The sequence below is a fragment of the Medicago sativa genome, chromosome 8 (assembly GCF_051527215.1).
Source record: "Medicago sativa cultivar Bolivia chromosome 8, Bolivia_mono, whole genome shotgun sequence".
Classification (NCBI taxonomy): Eukaryota; Viridiplantae; Streptophyta; class Magnoliopsida; order Fabales; family Fabaceae; genus Medicago; species Medicago sativa.
Genome location: NC_140756.1, coordinates 51,730,583 through 51,747,701, shown reverse-complemented (window position 1 = coordinate 51,747,701; position 17,119 = coordinate 51,730,583). Strand labels below are relative to the sequence as shown.

At 32.8% G+C, this 17,119-nt stretch overlaps 1 pseudogene; it reads left to right on the top strand.

The window, feature by feature from the left end:
- Window positions 1-212: 212 nt before the first annotated feature.
- Window positions 213-12,105, top strand: LOC146899411 (lysine-specific demethylase JMJ26-like; annotated as a pseudogene).
- The last annotated feature ends 5,014 nt before the right edge of the window (window positions 12,106-17,119 follow it).

Here is a 17,119-nt window from a genome sequence, read left to right as displayed (position 1 = left end):
ATTTTTAGTCAAAAACAAAAAAAAAACTGAATTATATTTATGATTTTTAAAAATTTATTTGTTGAATTCATATTGTGTCTAGGTTAGTAGTTTATATGTCAATGTTATACTTATTATTGTAGTATTGAAGAAACTACAATGGTAGTAATATGAGTACATGTACGATAACGTTTACAATTGTTCATTTGGTTTCATATTATTTCCACGGTAATGATAAATATTGTATTTGGTGCGGAGAGAATGAAGATTAAAATTTCAAGACAAGGAAACTCAAATCAACAATCTGATTTTTTAGGGTACTAAAAATCAGGTCATGAAGAAAGACGCATTCTACCTTGTGTGAAGAAAAAGAGTATGACAACACTAGTTGAAAGAAAAGTTTCAGCCTCTGCAGCAAAATCGTCACAACAGAATATTGATACAAATCAAAACAAAACATCAACATGCTTAAGAAATTCTGCAAATTCAAAGAAGAGAAGAGATGAAAAATGTTGTAAACTTGATATTACCAAATCAAAGAACTATCGTAGTACATCAAAACACAATAAAAGAAAACTAGAAGACAACAACAATTTTGAATGAAGATGAAGAAGATGAGGAAGTTATATTTGCTTCAAAAACAAAGTCAAGAAGCAAAGGAAAATTGGATAACATAATGGTTAGTGTCTTTCTCAATGCTTTTTTTTCCCTTTATGACAACTATTTTGATAGCTTACGCATTATAATTTATACCATAGCTTAATTAAATGCAACTTGTGTTAAATAATTGCAGGACATCAAACAAAATATCAAAACATGTCAGAAAATGTATTGTTTAAGATGTATTAAACAATGGTACGTTTTAGATTACATCTAAATAACCATTCCAAGGTCATGTATTTGTTAATATAATTTATGAACTTATAACTTTGCAAAATGTAACTATTTTTTGATTTTCGCATATAGGTACCCCGATATGTCAATTGGATATATCGCAGAGAGGTGCCCATTTTGTCGTAAGAATTGAAATTGCAATATTTGCTTTTGTTCAAGAGGATTGATCAAGGTTCAATTTATTATATAATGTCCCTTAAATTTGTTTCTCTAATAAAATGTGAGTATACTTTTCAACTGAGTAATATAATTTTATTATTACAATTAGACGTCTAACGGGAACATAACAGATTGTGAAAAAGTTCATCATTACCGATATATGATTAATTTACTACTTCCATCTCTTAAACAAATTTTTGAAGAACAATGTCAAGAAAAAGAGATTGAAGCTAAGATATACAAGGTATAACTTCAACTTTCATTCGTTTTTATTTATATATAATTAATATATTTAACTTTAAACTTATCACTAACAATAAGCTCTCATATCGGGAAAATCATGTTCGAGAGATTGAGATACCACAAACTCCATGTCATGATAAGGAGCGTATCTATTGGTATGGTATCTTTACTTTTCCTTTTAGTTGTCAAAATGAAATAAAATAAGCATTGAAAAAGAAACTAACCATTATATTATCCAATTTTCCTTTGCTTCTTGAATTTGTCTTTGAAACAAATATATCTTCCTCATCTTCTTCATCTTCAAAATTGTTGTCGTCTTCAAGTTTTCTTCTCTTGTGTTTTGATGTACTACGATAGTTCTTTGATTTGGTAATATCAAGTTTACAACATTTTCAACTCTTCTCTTCTATTTAAATGCGCACTTTCTCTGTTTCTCTTTTTCTTGGTTGTATATATGGGATTGATTACCCTTATACTCTAAATTATATTAGACTATTTTTATGCTAATATATACCGTAAATTTTATAAGTACGTACTACTTAACAAAAGATATTATTACATGTTTTATGTTAGGTCACTTGGGTTGATCATGTGGAAGTGGAAGATAATATCCATACACATTACATGTATAGAGATCTTGTTGGCAACTATAATTTATATATGGAGCTGAAAGCTTGGATTAAGGAGCTTCAAAGAATGTGTGAGAGATCTTTAGGCTTGTATGTTGAAGCCATACTGTTGAAGAAACCGAGAGGAGGTTAATCACACTTTGTCATAAACCTATAGCTACATGTGTCATGGTATTTGCAACTCCTAATTTATTCTTATAGTAGGAAACACATGGATGATTTGAAATAGAAGGATATTTCGGTGTGGAATGAGAGTTCGCTTGACGATGGTTCGGTGCTAGATTCTCAAAATATTGCGAGTTACCGAATGTTAATTTGTGTGTATCTGACCTCATGCATCTAGATAACAAGAATTGGAATGATACTCTTCTTCTAGAAGACAAAGTGTGATTAACCTCCTATGGTTTCTTCAACAGTATGGCTTCAACATACAAGCCTAAAGATCTCTCACACATTCTTTGAAGCTCCTTAATCCGGCTTTCAGCTCCATATATAAATTATAGTTGCCAACAAGATCTCTATACATGTAATTTGTATGGATCTTATCTTCCACTTCCACATGTTCACCCCAAGTGACCTAACATAAAACATGTAATAATATCTTTTGTTAAGTAGTACGTACTTATAAAATTTATAGTATATATTAGCATAAAAAGAATCTAATATAATTTAGAGTATAAGGGTAATCAATCCCATATATACAACCACTACAGAAAAACCGGTGATTAGCCACGGTTATTTAGCCACGGCACGGTGGGCATGGCTAACCTTTCATTTTGCCACGGTTAAAATTTCCATTTGCCACTCGGTGTTACCGTGGCTAAGTGAACATTCCTAATTCTGATTTTCCCCCTCAATGAAAACTCGTTCCGCGCCCATATTTTCACTCTCCCTCCTTCATTAATTTTTTTAGTTCTAATTTATTAATTTATTCATTTCTTTCCCCCAAAAACATGAAACTAAAACAAAATATTTCACTTCCCCCAAATGAAACCCTAAACAAAGTTGAAGTTGCCATCTCTCTCTCTCTCTCTCTCTCTCTCTCACACACACCAACGATTCACAACCATCTCTCACACACCATGAAATAGCCGATCTCTCTCTCTCTCTCTCTCTCTGGCCGTTATCTTCTTTCCCCAAATCCATCAAATCTCTGTTGTTGAATCACCATGACCCCTGTTCTTGTTCTTACCGGTGAGTTCCGTTGATTTAGGTTTTTTTCCTCACATATTTAGGGATTTCTATGTTTAAGGTTTTGTGAATTCTGAAATTGTTTTTGACTTAAGGATTTCTATGTTTCGGGTTTTTGAAGATTAAGCTTGTTTTCTTAGTTACTCATTCGTAAAGGTTTGTAGATCTGGTTTTTTTTTGTTGATTTGAACCCTTTTTACTTTAATTTATTATTTATTTATAAAAAAATTTGATTGATACCGAATACTAACGTATGGATTTGTTGGTGATTTGAACTTAGATTTAAACTTATTATTATTCTTCGGTGAGAAATTATGATTTGAACTTAGGTCTGATCTTTGGTGATATTTTGAAATTAGATTTGAAACCCTCAAATTGATGATTTTGTACATGTTGACGTTATTTGTGAAATAAAGAATCGGCTATTGCTTGCACTCGAATTGCGATGTCTTTTAGATTTTTGTTCTCTATACCCGATTGTTGTTGTTGTTTTTTTATATAGGAGAGAACATATTTCACCCACTGTTGGTTGTGAATGATTAGGGAAAGGTATAAGATATATATAGAGGGAACATTTTCGTGTTTTGGTTTGTAGTTAAGGGCACTTCCGCTGCGGTACCGTTGTTTTTGAGAGTGATAGGTGCAAGTGTTTATTCATTTAGAGTGTTGTTGATGCATATTGGTCTGTAGGGTAAAATCACACCCTTAATGTACTCGGTAATAACATTCAAACACGGGTGTGTTTGTAAGGTTGCCCCTCAAGTAAACCTGCTCATTATGACGGATGGATTGTTTTCACGTATCTGAATTCTTAATGAGATTGGTGCTCATCACATATACGAATTCTTCGCCGTTATCAATGCACTAATTTGAGGTTATCAATGAGATTGGTGCTCATCACATATCTGAATTCTTCTGCTGCTATTGGCATGGTATAATTTCGCATCAAGGATGGCTATTTGCTGCCATAGTTAAAGAGATGATTTTGCAAAATGTTCACAACCAATGAGAAATTTAATCCGAATTTGTTGTGGTAACGTAAATCTTTTAAAATAAACCCCATGTGCAAGGAACCCATCCTTCTCAATGTGATAATATTTTTGGTTATAAAAAAAATATAGTAAATTAAGTCATGACTATTTTGATACCGTCTAATGGCCTATACGTTATCATAAGATCTTCTTCAAATCAATTAACATGTCTATTTTGTATTATTGGTATTATGGTTATTTATGCCTTATATGGATTTGCCTTGCTTGATAGTTCTAGGACGGTAGACAGTCTAAGGTGTAATTGGTGCATGCCAATGTAATGTTTTATGGATTACTTTATATTTAGGCAATTATCGGTATGCCAAGTGTGCCTCATTTGTGTAGAAGCTGCCATATGCACTCATAATGTTGGATAAATACTTTGGTTTAAGCGAGGCCCTCGTTTTTATTTCGAGTTCTTCCTTTGTTTGATGTACAATCAACCTATTGGGAACTCTTCTTAGTTATCTTATTATGTTATCATAGTAAAGTTTAAGTATGTTATATTATATATGATAATTAATAGTTAACTTTTTTGTATTGATTTTATTAGGAGCTACGATTAAAACGACCGGTATGTCGCAGTGAGGTTATTTTGTCAACATTAATAAATAAGCACGGAAAATTTGTGAGTGACGAAGGAAAAGTTATTGTTGTAAGTAAATTGATTGCATTTCTCTTTCATTTATCTTGTGTGTGAGGGCTTCGGTTTCGGCTATAGTTGAATTTGAATGAGTCATTGTTTTCTTTTCAATGTGACACAATATTTAATTTAAGAGTAATCCGAAATTGCATTATTTAATTATCGGTGCTTATGAAATTGCATCTAGTTGGGTCGCGAGATATAACATCACTCTTAATGTATATAGCCTCTTTGTTTGGATATTTCATGGTTGTTAATTACTGTTTTTAATAGGATAAGATATCGAGAGAATTTGCTCAAAGATCAAGAGCGTGTTGCTACTTTAGGTGTTCCCTCAAAGATTAATGCTTATCCGAGATGATGTTGTCGGAAAAGTGTTTGGAGTGAGCATTCGAGGTCGAGTGCGTGGATTAGGTGTTGGTGTTTGCCCCTCTAAGGTTTTTGGAACACGCAAGCATTTCTCTCGAATTTGTTAATGTTGGTAGCTCTAGCCAAAATATTGAGGATTTGAAGAAGCAAGTACACACTTTAGGGGAAAAGTTAGCTGGATATGAAGAGACTAAGGAGCAGCTTACACAAGCTCAAAGTCACTTGGCATTTCTCACCAACTTTTTGCAAGAAAAATTTGGCGATGAATTACCAAGTTTCAACCAAGGTATTTCTTCATAATAATCATATTCGTGTTTCTGGTTTACATTGTAATTAGCATAATACAATTGTTGATCTTTAATTAACCAATGCTTTCTTTCATTTTTCCTTTACTTGACAGTACCGGTTCTAGTAATTAAACCAATAAGGAACATGTTTTTTGGTTGCTAAATGAAGAACCCTGTTTGTATTTTTAGCTTCGGTAGTGAAAGTGTTAGTATATTAGTCTTGCTATAATATGTTAAAAATGTAATTTTGATTCCACTACATTTTATATATTTGTAACTTGTATTTTGATCCCTACATATTGCTTTAAGAAATTGGATCTTGACCTTGTTAGTTTAATGTCTACTTATATCCCAAGCAGTAGTATTGTTACTATTGTCTTTATATACCGTTGTCGCATTTTGGTTAGTATGCCGAAGCTGAAAAAATAGCAATTATTTTTTTTTTAAAAAAAAAAACACTACTTAGCCACGGTTAGGCCTGTGGTAAGCGTATGTAAAACGAGACCTTCTCCATTTCTTTTATCCATGAGTTAACCGTGGCTAGAAGAGCTCAAATCCGTAGCTAACACAATGTTACCACGACAAAATTAGCCGTGGCTAACACATGGAATAGACGTGGCTAAATTTTGGCGACGCCCTTGTTTGCCACGGTTGTGGCCTACGTGGTAACATTCGTTACCCACGGTTACACGATAGTTTAGCCACGCTTTTGACCGTGGTTAATCACCGGTTTTACGGTAGTGAACCAAGAAAAAGAGAAACGAGAGAAAGTGCACATATAAATAGAAGAGAAGAGTTGAAAAATGTTGTAAACTTGATATTACCAAATCAAAAAACTATCGTACTACATCAAAACACAAGAAAATAAAACTTGAAGACAATAACACTTTTGAAGATGAAGATGGTGAGGAGGTTATATTTGTTTCAATGACAAAGTCAAGAAGCAAAGGAAAGTTAGATAATATAATGGTTAGTGTCTTTCTCAATGCTTGTTTTATTCTTTTATGACAACTATTTTGGTTGCTTAAGTATTATAATTATACCATAGCTTAATTAAATGCAACTTGTGTTAAATAACTACAGAAACTGAACAAAATATCAAAACATGTCATCGGTGCTTGAGAAAGGATAGGCCACATTTTGTATCTTGTACAAAATGTCGAAATGTCTTGTTTAAGATGTATTAAACAATGGTACGTTTTAGATTACATCTAAGTAACCATTCCAAAGTCATGTATTTGTTAATATAATTTATCAAATTAGAACTTTGCAAAATGTAACATTTTTTTCTTTCATTTTTGCACATAGGTACCCCAATATATCAATTAGAGATATCGCGAGAGAGGTGCCCCTTTTGCCGTAAGAATTGCAATTGCAATGTTTGCTTGTGTTCAAGAGGAATGATCAAGGTTTAATTTATCATATATCATAATGTCCGTTAAATTTGTTTCTCTAATGAAATGTACGTGAGCATACTTTTCAACTTAGTAATATAATTTTATTGTTACATCCAGACGTCTAACAGGAACATCATGGATCGTGAAAAAGTTCATCATCATCCGTATATGATTAATTTACTACTTCCATCTCTTAAACAAAATTTTGAAGAACAATGTCAAGAACAAGAGATTGAAGCCAAAATACAAGGTATACCTTCAACTTTCGTTTGTTTTTAATTATATATAAATTGTTAATTTTAAGTTTATACTTATCACTAACAATAAGCTCTCATATCAGGAAAATCATGTTCATAAATTAAGTATTACAAACTCCATGTCATGATAAGGAACGTATCTATTGGTATGGTATCTTTGCTTTTCCTTTAATACTTACTATATAGCTTGACACCAACATTTGTGATTACATTCAATTATTTTAAATTTTTCAAACTATTACTGGTATTGATGTAACCGTGTCGTGTCTAATGTGTGAGTGTTTTTCAAACTATTCCTTTTATACTTACTATATAGTATGCCTTAGTTGTTGCAAATAAATACGCAACAGAAGTATCACACCACGCTTTGAAATGAAGTTTCAGTACAAAAATAGAGGTGATGAGTACATGCATGGTGGTGATCCTCTACCAATAACTTGTGATACAAGTAATTTAGAGGGTCATGTTGACCAAATGGAATGTGAATAGTGATGAAAGGGTTGAATGTGCTCCAAAAGAACTAGGTGGTTGTGGTGGCGGTGTGATGGAGCTGAAACGCATCCTTCCAATTGGGAGGATATCTAAATTGGTAACAAAAGCTCGCCATTTGAAGAAACATTTTTGCAAAATTGAAAAACAAAAGAATGTTGAGAAAGAAAGAATATCAAGTTGCAAGAATTACAATGACATATACCATCCAATGTCAAGTGACCTCATAGAAAAAAAGCTATTTAAATTCCAAAAATACTGGAGAAACGGCGAACCCGTTCTAATATCTTACGTTCTCAAACAAGGGACAGGATTGCATTAATTGTCTGTAAATTCCTCTTCAAGTGTCTGTTCAGATGATAACTCAAATGTAAAGGCTATTGATTGTTTGGCTAGTTGTGAGGTATGCTTTCTTTGGCTACTTTTGATGATTTTTTTCAATATAATTATAACAAATATCATATAAAATAGTTGAATTTGAATTGTCTAGGTCTAAAGCGTATAAAGGTTGATCAAATAATCTAATAATAGGAGGCCTAAACAAATATGTAGTTGGAAGGAAATTTTTTCTAACCGCGTTTCTAAAAAATCACACATGTTTTCATATTGTAATTTCAGCCAGCACAAAATTGATGTTTTTTAGATGCGTTCATTCAAATTTCCTCCCCGTATCTTTGGTGAGGTGTAATTTCCCTTAAAGAAAATATGTTCGGATTGCATGAACAAGAGCGAGTCTTTCAACATTGGTGCTTTTAGGATATAAAAATCGCAAAAGATTGGAGTCCCAAATGTGACATATGCTGTCAAACTCATGCGCAAATAAATCTATAGTTTTTTTCATAGTTACATTTCCTTTGGTGATGTTCGTTCTTACACTTTAGAAAAACATGTGGCTCGAATTGCCAACTCATTATTAATATTTTAGTACTTTAACTCTATATGTCATTTATATATACTAATTCTAAAATTTAGACCAATATTTATCTCCCTATGTAAACCTTTGCAAGTAACAATTGACACTCGCCAGTTCTTTGAAGGTTGTAAAGAGGGAAGAAGATATATAAATTTCTGGCCGGAGATGCTCAAGCTAAAAGACTGGCCACCTTATGATGAGTTTGAAAATGTCTTGCCGCGCCTTTGTGACGAGTTTATCCGTTGTTTGCCATTTCAAGAGTATAGTGATCCTCGATCTGGAATTCTAAACCTTGCTGCAAAGTTGCCACCACATGTCATAAAGCCTGACTTAGGTGCAAAAACTTACGTTGCTTATGGAACCAAAGAAGAGCTTGGCGGAGGAGATTCTGGTACAAAACTCCATTGTGATATGGCAGACGCGATATGCTACATTATATTTTTATGTACTTTCAACGCTGTATTGGTGCGACAAGTATAAGATGGTACTAAGTTTAATTTATTGCTCAAGGTCAATATTTTGACTCATATAACTCAGGTGAAATTATCAGATGAATAACTTTATGCTATTAAAAAAATAAAAAGAGCACATAAGGCTCAAGATATGAAAGAGGGTCTTGTTAAAGATAATGGAGGTCCTTTTGAGATCAAAGGAAAGCTATTATCAAATGAAGTTCCATCAATCACAAAACATACATCAGAAACAGCTGGTGCACTTTGGGACGTTTTCAGAAGAGAAGATACTGCAAAGTTAGAAGCATATCTTAGAAAACATTCCAAAGAATTTAGGCATACTTATTGTTCTCCAGTAAAAGAGGTATTATATTATCACATATAATCAACATTTTCACTTAACTTTATTTTTACATGTTTGAGTCTCACTAACTTTTTTGTTGCTTAGGTTATTCATCCTATTCATTACCAATGTTTTTATTTGACTTTTGAGTATAAGAAGAAGCTGGAGGCAGAATTTGGTTAGCACATAGAATTTCAAACTTTCTAGATTAATTCATCATGTGATTAGTTATTTACTAGAATATTAATCAATTACAGGTGTAGTACCTATGACTTTTGAGAAGAAACATGGTGAAGCAGTATTTATACCTGCTGGATGCCCTCACCAAGTTAGAAATCTGAAGGTGAAACATCTCTTATCATATAATCCTCTTTACCTAAATTTAAGTTTAAAAGTACATGTATCCTGTAATTATTTGACTGAATCTATAGTTAATAACTTTAATCACTATATTATAAAATCTTATAGTCATGCACAAAAGTTGCAGTAGACTTTGTGTCACCAGAAAATGTGGATATATGCATGCTTTTAACTGAAGAGTTTCGTCGCCTTCCTAAGAATCGCAGGGCAAGTGAAGACAAACTTGAGAGGTGATTTTAATATTCCTTTATGTCTTCCTTTCTTTTGATGTGAATTTCAAACTAAAAAAGTTGAAAAAGAGAACATAATTGTAGACAACTTTGCTTAACTTTTTGTTCTTTCTGCCCTTTTTCTTTCATTTTCACGCGTACAGATGAATGTGCTTTAATTGAAAACTTTCGTTTGTTGTTTGTTGCCATGTCTCATGTGAGGGAACCATATTACTTGTGAAGTTGTGTTAGTCTAACTCACTTGATGAAATATGAATCTTACTCTAAAAAAATTAGGAACATATTTTGACCTCATATATTCATCAATCGATTAAAATGCATGTGATCACGGTAATTTGACTCCTAGTTAAGAGTCGGTTTGGCTGTAGGTGTTTTTCTTAGGTTACCTCACAGTTTCTTCTGGTTTGTTGAGTTCCCTCAACTCAAGCTACCATTCGTGATGATGTGTTTACAAAAATTGAAATAATGTTTATAATAATCATCGACCCATTGTAACGTACTAGTATGTATTCATCAATCAATCAAAATGTAGGTGATCATAAATACACTCTTTGGTTTGTTGCTAGGGACGTCTTGTGTGGGTTTTTTTTTGGTCTTATATGTTGCATAGCCCTGTACTTGTATTGTGAGTGAGTTCATGGGGCCATGTTTCTTGGTCGCTTGAATTTGTCTATTTTTCTTGTATTTATATCATTATCCTGGGCATTTCTTGTGCTCTTGATAGAGCTTACTAGTAAATTTATTTGCTGGTGAATTTTTTTATAATTTGTCTAATGTAATACGATTATATTATATTATATTAGATTTGAAAAGGAGCATCATATTATGGTTTCAATAGTACCGTATCAACAGAGAATTACATTTTTAGTCAAAAACAAACAAAAAAAACTGAATTATATTTATGCTTTTCAGAAATTTATATGTTAAGTTTATGTGTCTAGGTTAGTAGTTATATGTCTATGCTCGCTATCCTATGTAATACTTATGATATGCCATACTTATGATTGTAGTATTGAAGAAACTAATGGTAGCAATATCTTATTTTTTTTGGTTACATCAATATGTGTACAAATACCATAGAGTTAATATTTTATGTCATATTATTTCAACAGTAAAACATTATTGTTATTTTTTCTACTATACCCTTAACTATTTATTACTCTCTCTTCTTTCAAATCTTTAATTTATCTTTCCCACACTATATTAATAAGGATAATTTTGTAAAACAACTCATAATATTTCTTTCTCATACAAAATTAATTGAATTTCTTAATATGTATGAAATGACCAAAATGACTTATAATTTGGTGCAGTGGGAGCAGTACTTTACCTCTATATGTCATGTAATCCTCTTGACTTAAATTTAAGTTTAAATAGTACATGTTTCTTGTGGTTATTTGACTGAATCTATCGTTAATAACTCTAATAACTATATTGTAAATTCGTGCAGTCATGCACAAAAGTTACAGCAGACTTCGTGTCACCAGAAAATGTGGATATCTGCATGCTTTTAACGAAAGAGTTTTGTCGCCTTCCTAAGAATCACTGAGCAAGGGAAGACAAACTTGAGGTGATTTGAATATTATAACATATTCCTTTTGTCTTGCTTTCTTTTGATGTGAGTTTCAAACTAAGAAAGTTGAAAAGGAGAACATAATTGCCGACAACTTTGCTTTGTTTTTTGTATATTTAAGGGGGTTAATTGTGACATATTTTTACGAAACTGTTACAAAATATGATAATCTATACTATTGACCAAGCTGTTCAAGAATTGGAAGCTTTCATCAGATGCTTATTACTGGCTTGAATGCTGCTTCAATCAAGCTGATTTGCTATGCCATGAAATAGATGCTACAATTTTCATCCTAAGAACATGATAGTTCTAATTTATTTGGAGTTGTTGAAAGTTACTTGAGAAATCTATATCATCTTCTCAAGTAACTATCGACAATTACATTAAATTTAGGACCATATTGTCAGTGGACCTCAAGAATGTTTTTGAATCCAATAACAAATTAGCTATAGAAATATTGATAAGGTAATTTTTGAGGATGTTATTAGAAATTGGGTATGAGGATGTTAAAGTACATAACACGAGACAGAATTATGCAGAACTCCCACTAAAAATAAGATTTAGTTATTTACTTTGCTTTGACAAACCAATAAGTTTTTTGAGTTAATGCAAATTATGTTATGCTTCGTCTAATCAATCTTTTAAATATCTTGTTTTGATAAGTGATGTCCGCACAATATGAGGTATCCGTTCTGGATAAGTTCTTGAGATTTGGAGCAGCAGATTATCTAGCAAAGCCTTTACGCCCAAATAAACTATTAAATTTGTGGACGCACATGTGGAGAAGGAGGCTCAAGGTTTGTACTGTCAAACTGCATATATATGGATCTTCATAATTTTGTGGTTTATTCATCTATTATTGATTTCTCACAAACTTCCTGTAAATAATGGGCAATATTAAATGGACTAACTAATGTGTATTTTAAAACTTTTTTTGCTCTGTCAACTTTCACCAGTACAACCATTGTATTTTGAAACATTTAGATAACCTAATTCGAGATTCGAAAAATCCCTAGCATATAGTTTTTGGTCCTCGGTCCTATCCTCCTACATGCACTTTTGGTATTCTTTCTTCTGGTCGGTGCTTCCAAGTCTCTTCTCTATTATTCTATGTTTATAGTCCCCTTTCTAATTTGAAGACAGTCCCCGCTTGCCCTCTCTTTCTGTTGATTTTTTGTGTTATTGCTACTCTCATTGATTTATCATTTCAATCTTAAACTATTTTGAAATTCATAAACGTAGTATTTGCTTATAAGTTTTTGCGTATGTTCCTTGTTTTTACTTCAAACGTCGTTTTTATGATTCATAATAAGATTTGATTTACGAGTTAGAAAATAGTTCTTTTGATTCATGATTTGAAAACATCGGCTACAACTCGAATTATTATTTAATGAATTGACAAAAGAAGATATGCATAGATCTTGGGTGGATCGACTATAACAAAAAAAGATCTTGAGTGGATCGACTATTGAAAAAAGAAAAAAAGAACTCGAGAGGATCAATATACGGTCCCAAGAATAATGAGCGAAAAATTATTGTGCGTTGAATTTATTCAAGAAAGTGCTTTTGCCTCGCTTAATTATATTAAAAGGGTTTGATGTTTAACATTATTATGGTTTATTGTTTTTAATATTTCTTTGATCCTTTTTTTGAATGTTGATGAGTCAATAATTAGTAGTTTTAATATAATATTTGAGTCTGTTTTATTTAGATTTGATTTTATTTTATTTAAATATTATTTCCTTTTAGAACTATTTTACTTCAATTGCAAGTTATTATATTTCGGGAACGTATATTTGATAGATTGAGTCTTGGAGCAAAAGAAAGAGGATTAGAAGCTGATTCGGGATGAAAATACGAAAATATGGGACAAAAATATGTCACTCCCCAAGTCGAGAGAGGAGGCACGGCCCGTGCCACCGGTAGCACGGCCGTGCTAAGCTTCATGATGCTCTTTTGTGCTTTTGCTTCGAAACAAGCTACCTATTTTGACCTAAAAGCTCGTGGTTTCTTGTGGAACATTCTAGTGATGTATTGCTTAGGTTTTAAGTCGTCATAAGACTATAAATAGAGTAGCTAGCTATCACAACAATCCATCTTTTGTTTTTGGAAATAATAAGTGACAATTGTTTCTTTGAATAAAAGTTCACCTTTATTTTATGTTCTTCTTCTTCTTCTCTTCTATGTCTACAATGAACGTTAGTGAGTAGACTCTTCTTGTCTTGGGATTGTTGGATAAGTCTAATGACGTAATCCAAATCAAACGAAACCATAAACCCTAATTTTATATAAATCTACTTTCTAATCTAATTTCATCGTTTTTATAATGAATTAACAATTACCAAACTAAGAAGCGAATGTGGAGGGTTTAGTAATTGTTAATTCATCAACTCAAATATCAGTTCATAAAGCGAACGCGGTGCTTTGATATTGGAACAAGTGAAATTAGACAAGGGTTGCGAAACATGAGAATAGTCTAGCAAACCTTGAGCATTCTTCAAGGATTCTAATAGCAATCAACCATGAGAATAGGCGTGGTTGCTAGAGGAACACACTCAGACTTTGAGAGAAGCTTTGATACGCTAAAGAGAAACTTGTCTTTAGAAAGTAGGTCAAACATAAAGTTTAAGGTTTAGGGTTTGTTTGTGAAGGATTCGTTATTATGATGAACCAATAATCCCAAGGCGGTTTTATTTTTATTATTTTCTTTTAATTAAAAATCCAAACTTTATAACTCAAAACTCTTTTCTAATCATTGTTGAAAGTTAATTGAATTCATAACTCCCTGTCGGAACGACACTCTATTTTTACTACTTCGGTTGAACCCTGCACTTGCGGTTTTATCTCATCAAATGTATCAAGTTCTAGATTTCTAGGAAAATCAAATGCATCGTGCTAAATTTTAGCTTGCACCCAAGAATCAAGTCAATGATCTAATAGGCTCAAATTTTCTTAATAATCAGCAAAGAAGTCTTCCATACCACATATATATGTTTCTTCTCCTTCTTCTTCGGGTGATGAAAGTGACCTCTCTAGTGATGGCACGCTTAAGAAGTCGGTCCTTTATGACCCCGTGACAAATGGAGACAACCGAAATCAACTTACACGTGATCCTATTTGGTGTAACCTCCAAGTTCAAATCCTAGAGTTTTGCCAATAGTTGGCGCATTCATTGTTCAATGTGATTCCTTTTACGAATGGAGGTTCATTCCAACAAAGAAAAATATGAATAATCGTTCAAAATCCTTATGTTTGTGATAAAGCTGCGGAGTGGCGACGCGATATATCTTGTGATGATTTAGTGGATGTTTCTTAGGATGACAATATGATTTGGGCTATTTCTTAAAAAAAAAATTGATTTGGGCTATCGATAAGCTAGAAAAGCCACCTCAAACAATCGAGATGAATTTTGCAATGGTATATATGATTAGTGAAAGAGATAGATTGTCATGATCAGAAGAATGAAATACATTATTTTTAATGCAATACCCAAAGATAAAATCCCGAGAAACATCCTCTGGATCGGCATAAGATATATCATGTTGCCACTCCCGAGCTTTATCACAAACAAAAGGGTTTTGAAGGATATGTTCACGTATTTCTTCATATTTTTTCATTGTTAGAATCAACGTTCATTTATAATAGGAATCACATTGAATAGTGATCGCGTCAACTACTTGCAAACTCTAGGAGCTGAACTTGGAGGTTTACACCAACGACGATCGTGGGTTAAATTGATTTCGGTTGTCTCCATTTGTCACATGATCATAAAATACTAACTTCTTAGGTGTGTCATCATTAGAGAGGCCACTTTCATCACCTAAAGAAAAAGAAGAAACATATATGTGATACGGAAGACTTCTTTGTTGATTATTAGGAAAACTTGATCATGTTATGTCTTTGAATTGATTCTTGGGTGCAAGCCAAATTTTAGCACGATGCATTTGATTTTCCTAGAAATCTAGCACCGAATACATTCAAAAAGGGGTCAAAGAAATAATAGAACAATAAACGATAATACCGTTAAACATCAAACCTTATGAATATACTTAAGCGAGGCAAATTCACTTTCTTGAATAAATTCAACGCACAAGAATTTTAGTTTTTTTGACATTATTCTTGGGATTGTATATCGATCCCTCAAGATCTTTTTTTCTATAGGCGATCTATTCAAGATCGTTTTTTTATAGTCGATCTTCCCAAGATCTATGCATATCTTCTTTTGTCCATTCATTAAATAATAACTAGGTGTAGCTGAGGTTTTCAAATCATGAATCGAAGAAACTTTTTCTAACTCGTAAATCAAATCTTATTATGAAATTGTAAGAACATCATTTGATGTAAAAACAAGCAACATACACAAAAACTTATAAGTTGATACATTGTATATGAATTTCAAAATAGTTCAAATGGGGGCTATCTTTAAACAACAAGGGGACCATAAACATAAAATAACGAGAGAAGAGACTTGGAAGCACCGACCTGGAAGAAAGAATACAAAAATTGCATGTAGGAGGATGGGAGTGAGGACTTAAAACCACATGCTAGGGCTATTTGTGGATATGAATTAGGTTTTTCAAAATTTTGATAGCTGATTTTGCTCCATTTAAAGAATACAAATGAAAATAAACCAACTAGGCCTGTTCGAAGCGGCTCGTGCGCCCTGGTCCCTTTACGGGATGCACCCACAATAGAAAGGATTTGGATCCCCTCCTTATGTGTTCTCACACGGTATATCTCATGCCCTATTATCAATTGTTGGATTCATCCAACGGACGGGGAGAAAATCTAACGAATAAACATATAATAAATATCAACTTTACGATTAATTACAAAAGTAACAATTCCCTTTATGACTTTGAAAAATTTGTTTTGGAACTAATGAAAACAATACAAAACTCTAGATACATAAAACAATGTAACATTTTGTAACATCCCGCTCGTCGGCTAATGGAAAATTCATCTCCGTTAAATGTATCAGAGGACTAAGATTCGTGGAAAGTGATTATGATGGAGAAAGTTAAGTACGACGGAAGATATTTATAAGTAATATCAGTTAAGCTGAGTTATGTATCGGGGTCGGGTAAACACGACCGAGACGAAGGGCATTTAAGTAATCTCGCTCAAGGGAGTATATAAGTGATTTGAGGGTGGAAAACCTCACAATTTCTTCCTCTTTCTCTCTCTAGGTTTTGAGAGAAAGAGTTCTCTCCTCCTTCTCTCTATCATGCGCCCTCCCTCTCTTCTCTAATCAACCAAACTTCTTCCAAATCATGATCAAGCATGATTAAGCTTGGCTTAGCAAGTGAGAAACAAGCAAAGGAAAGGATCAAAGCATGGTTTGGTGGGAAAGAACAAGAAATCAAGGAATGAAGCAAAGCTAGGGTTTGAAGCTAGGTATTGAAGGAAAGCAAGCAAACATGATTAGGTGAGTTCCATAGATAGATTACCCACCTTTGGGATTGATTAATCTTGTAGAAAATCATGATTTATGTTAGTTTAATTTTTATGAAACCTTAGTACCTTAAGCCAATCCTAGTTGATTATATGTTAAAATTTGTCATGATATATGTTTAATTAAGTCTATACAAGTTGCTGGATGTGTTTGGTGCATTACAGGGTCAAATTGGACGAGTTTTGGGTCGAAAATGGCGAAAACCCGCAGCCGAAAGCACCGAAT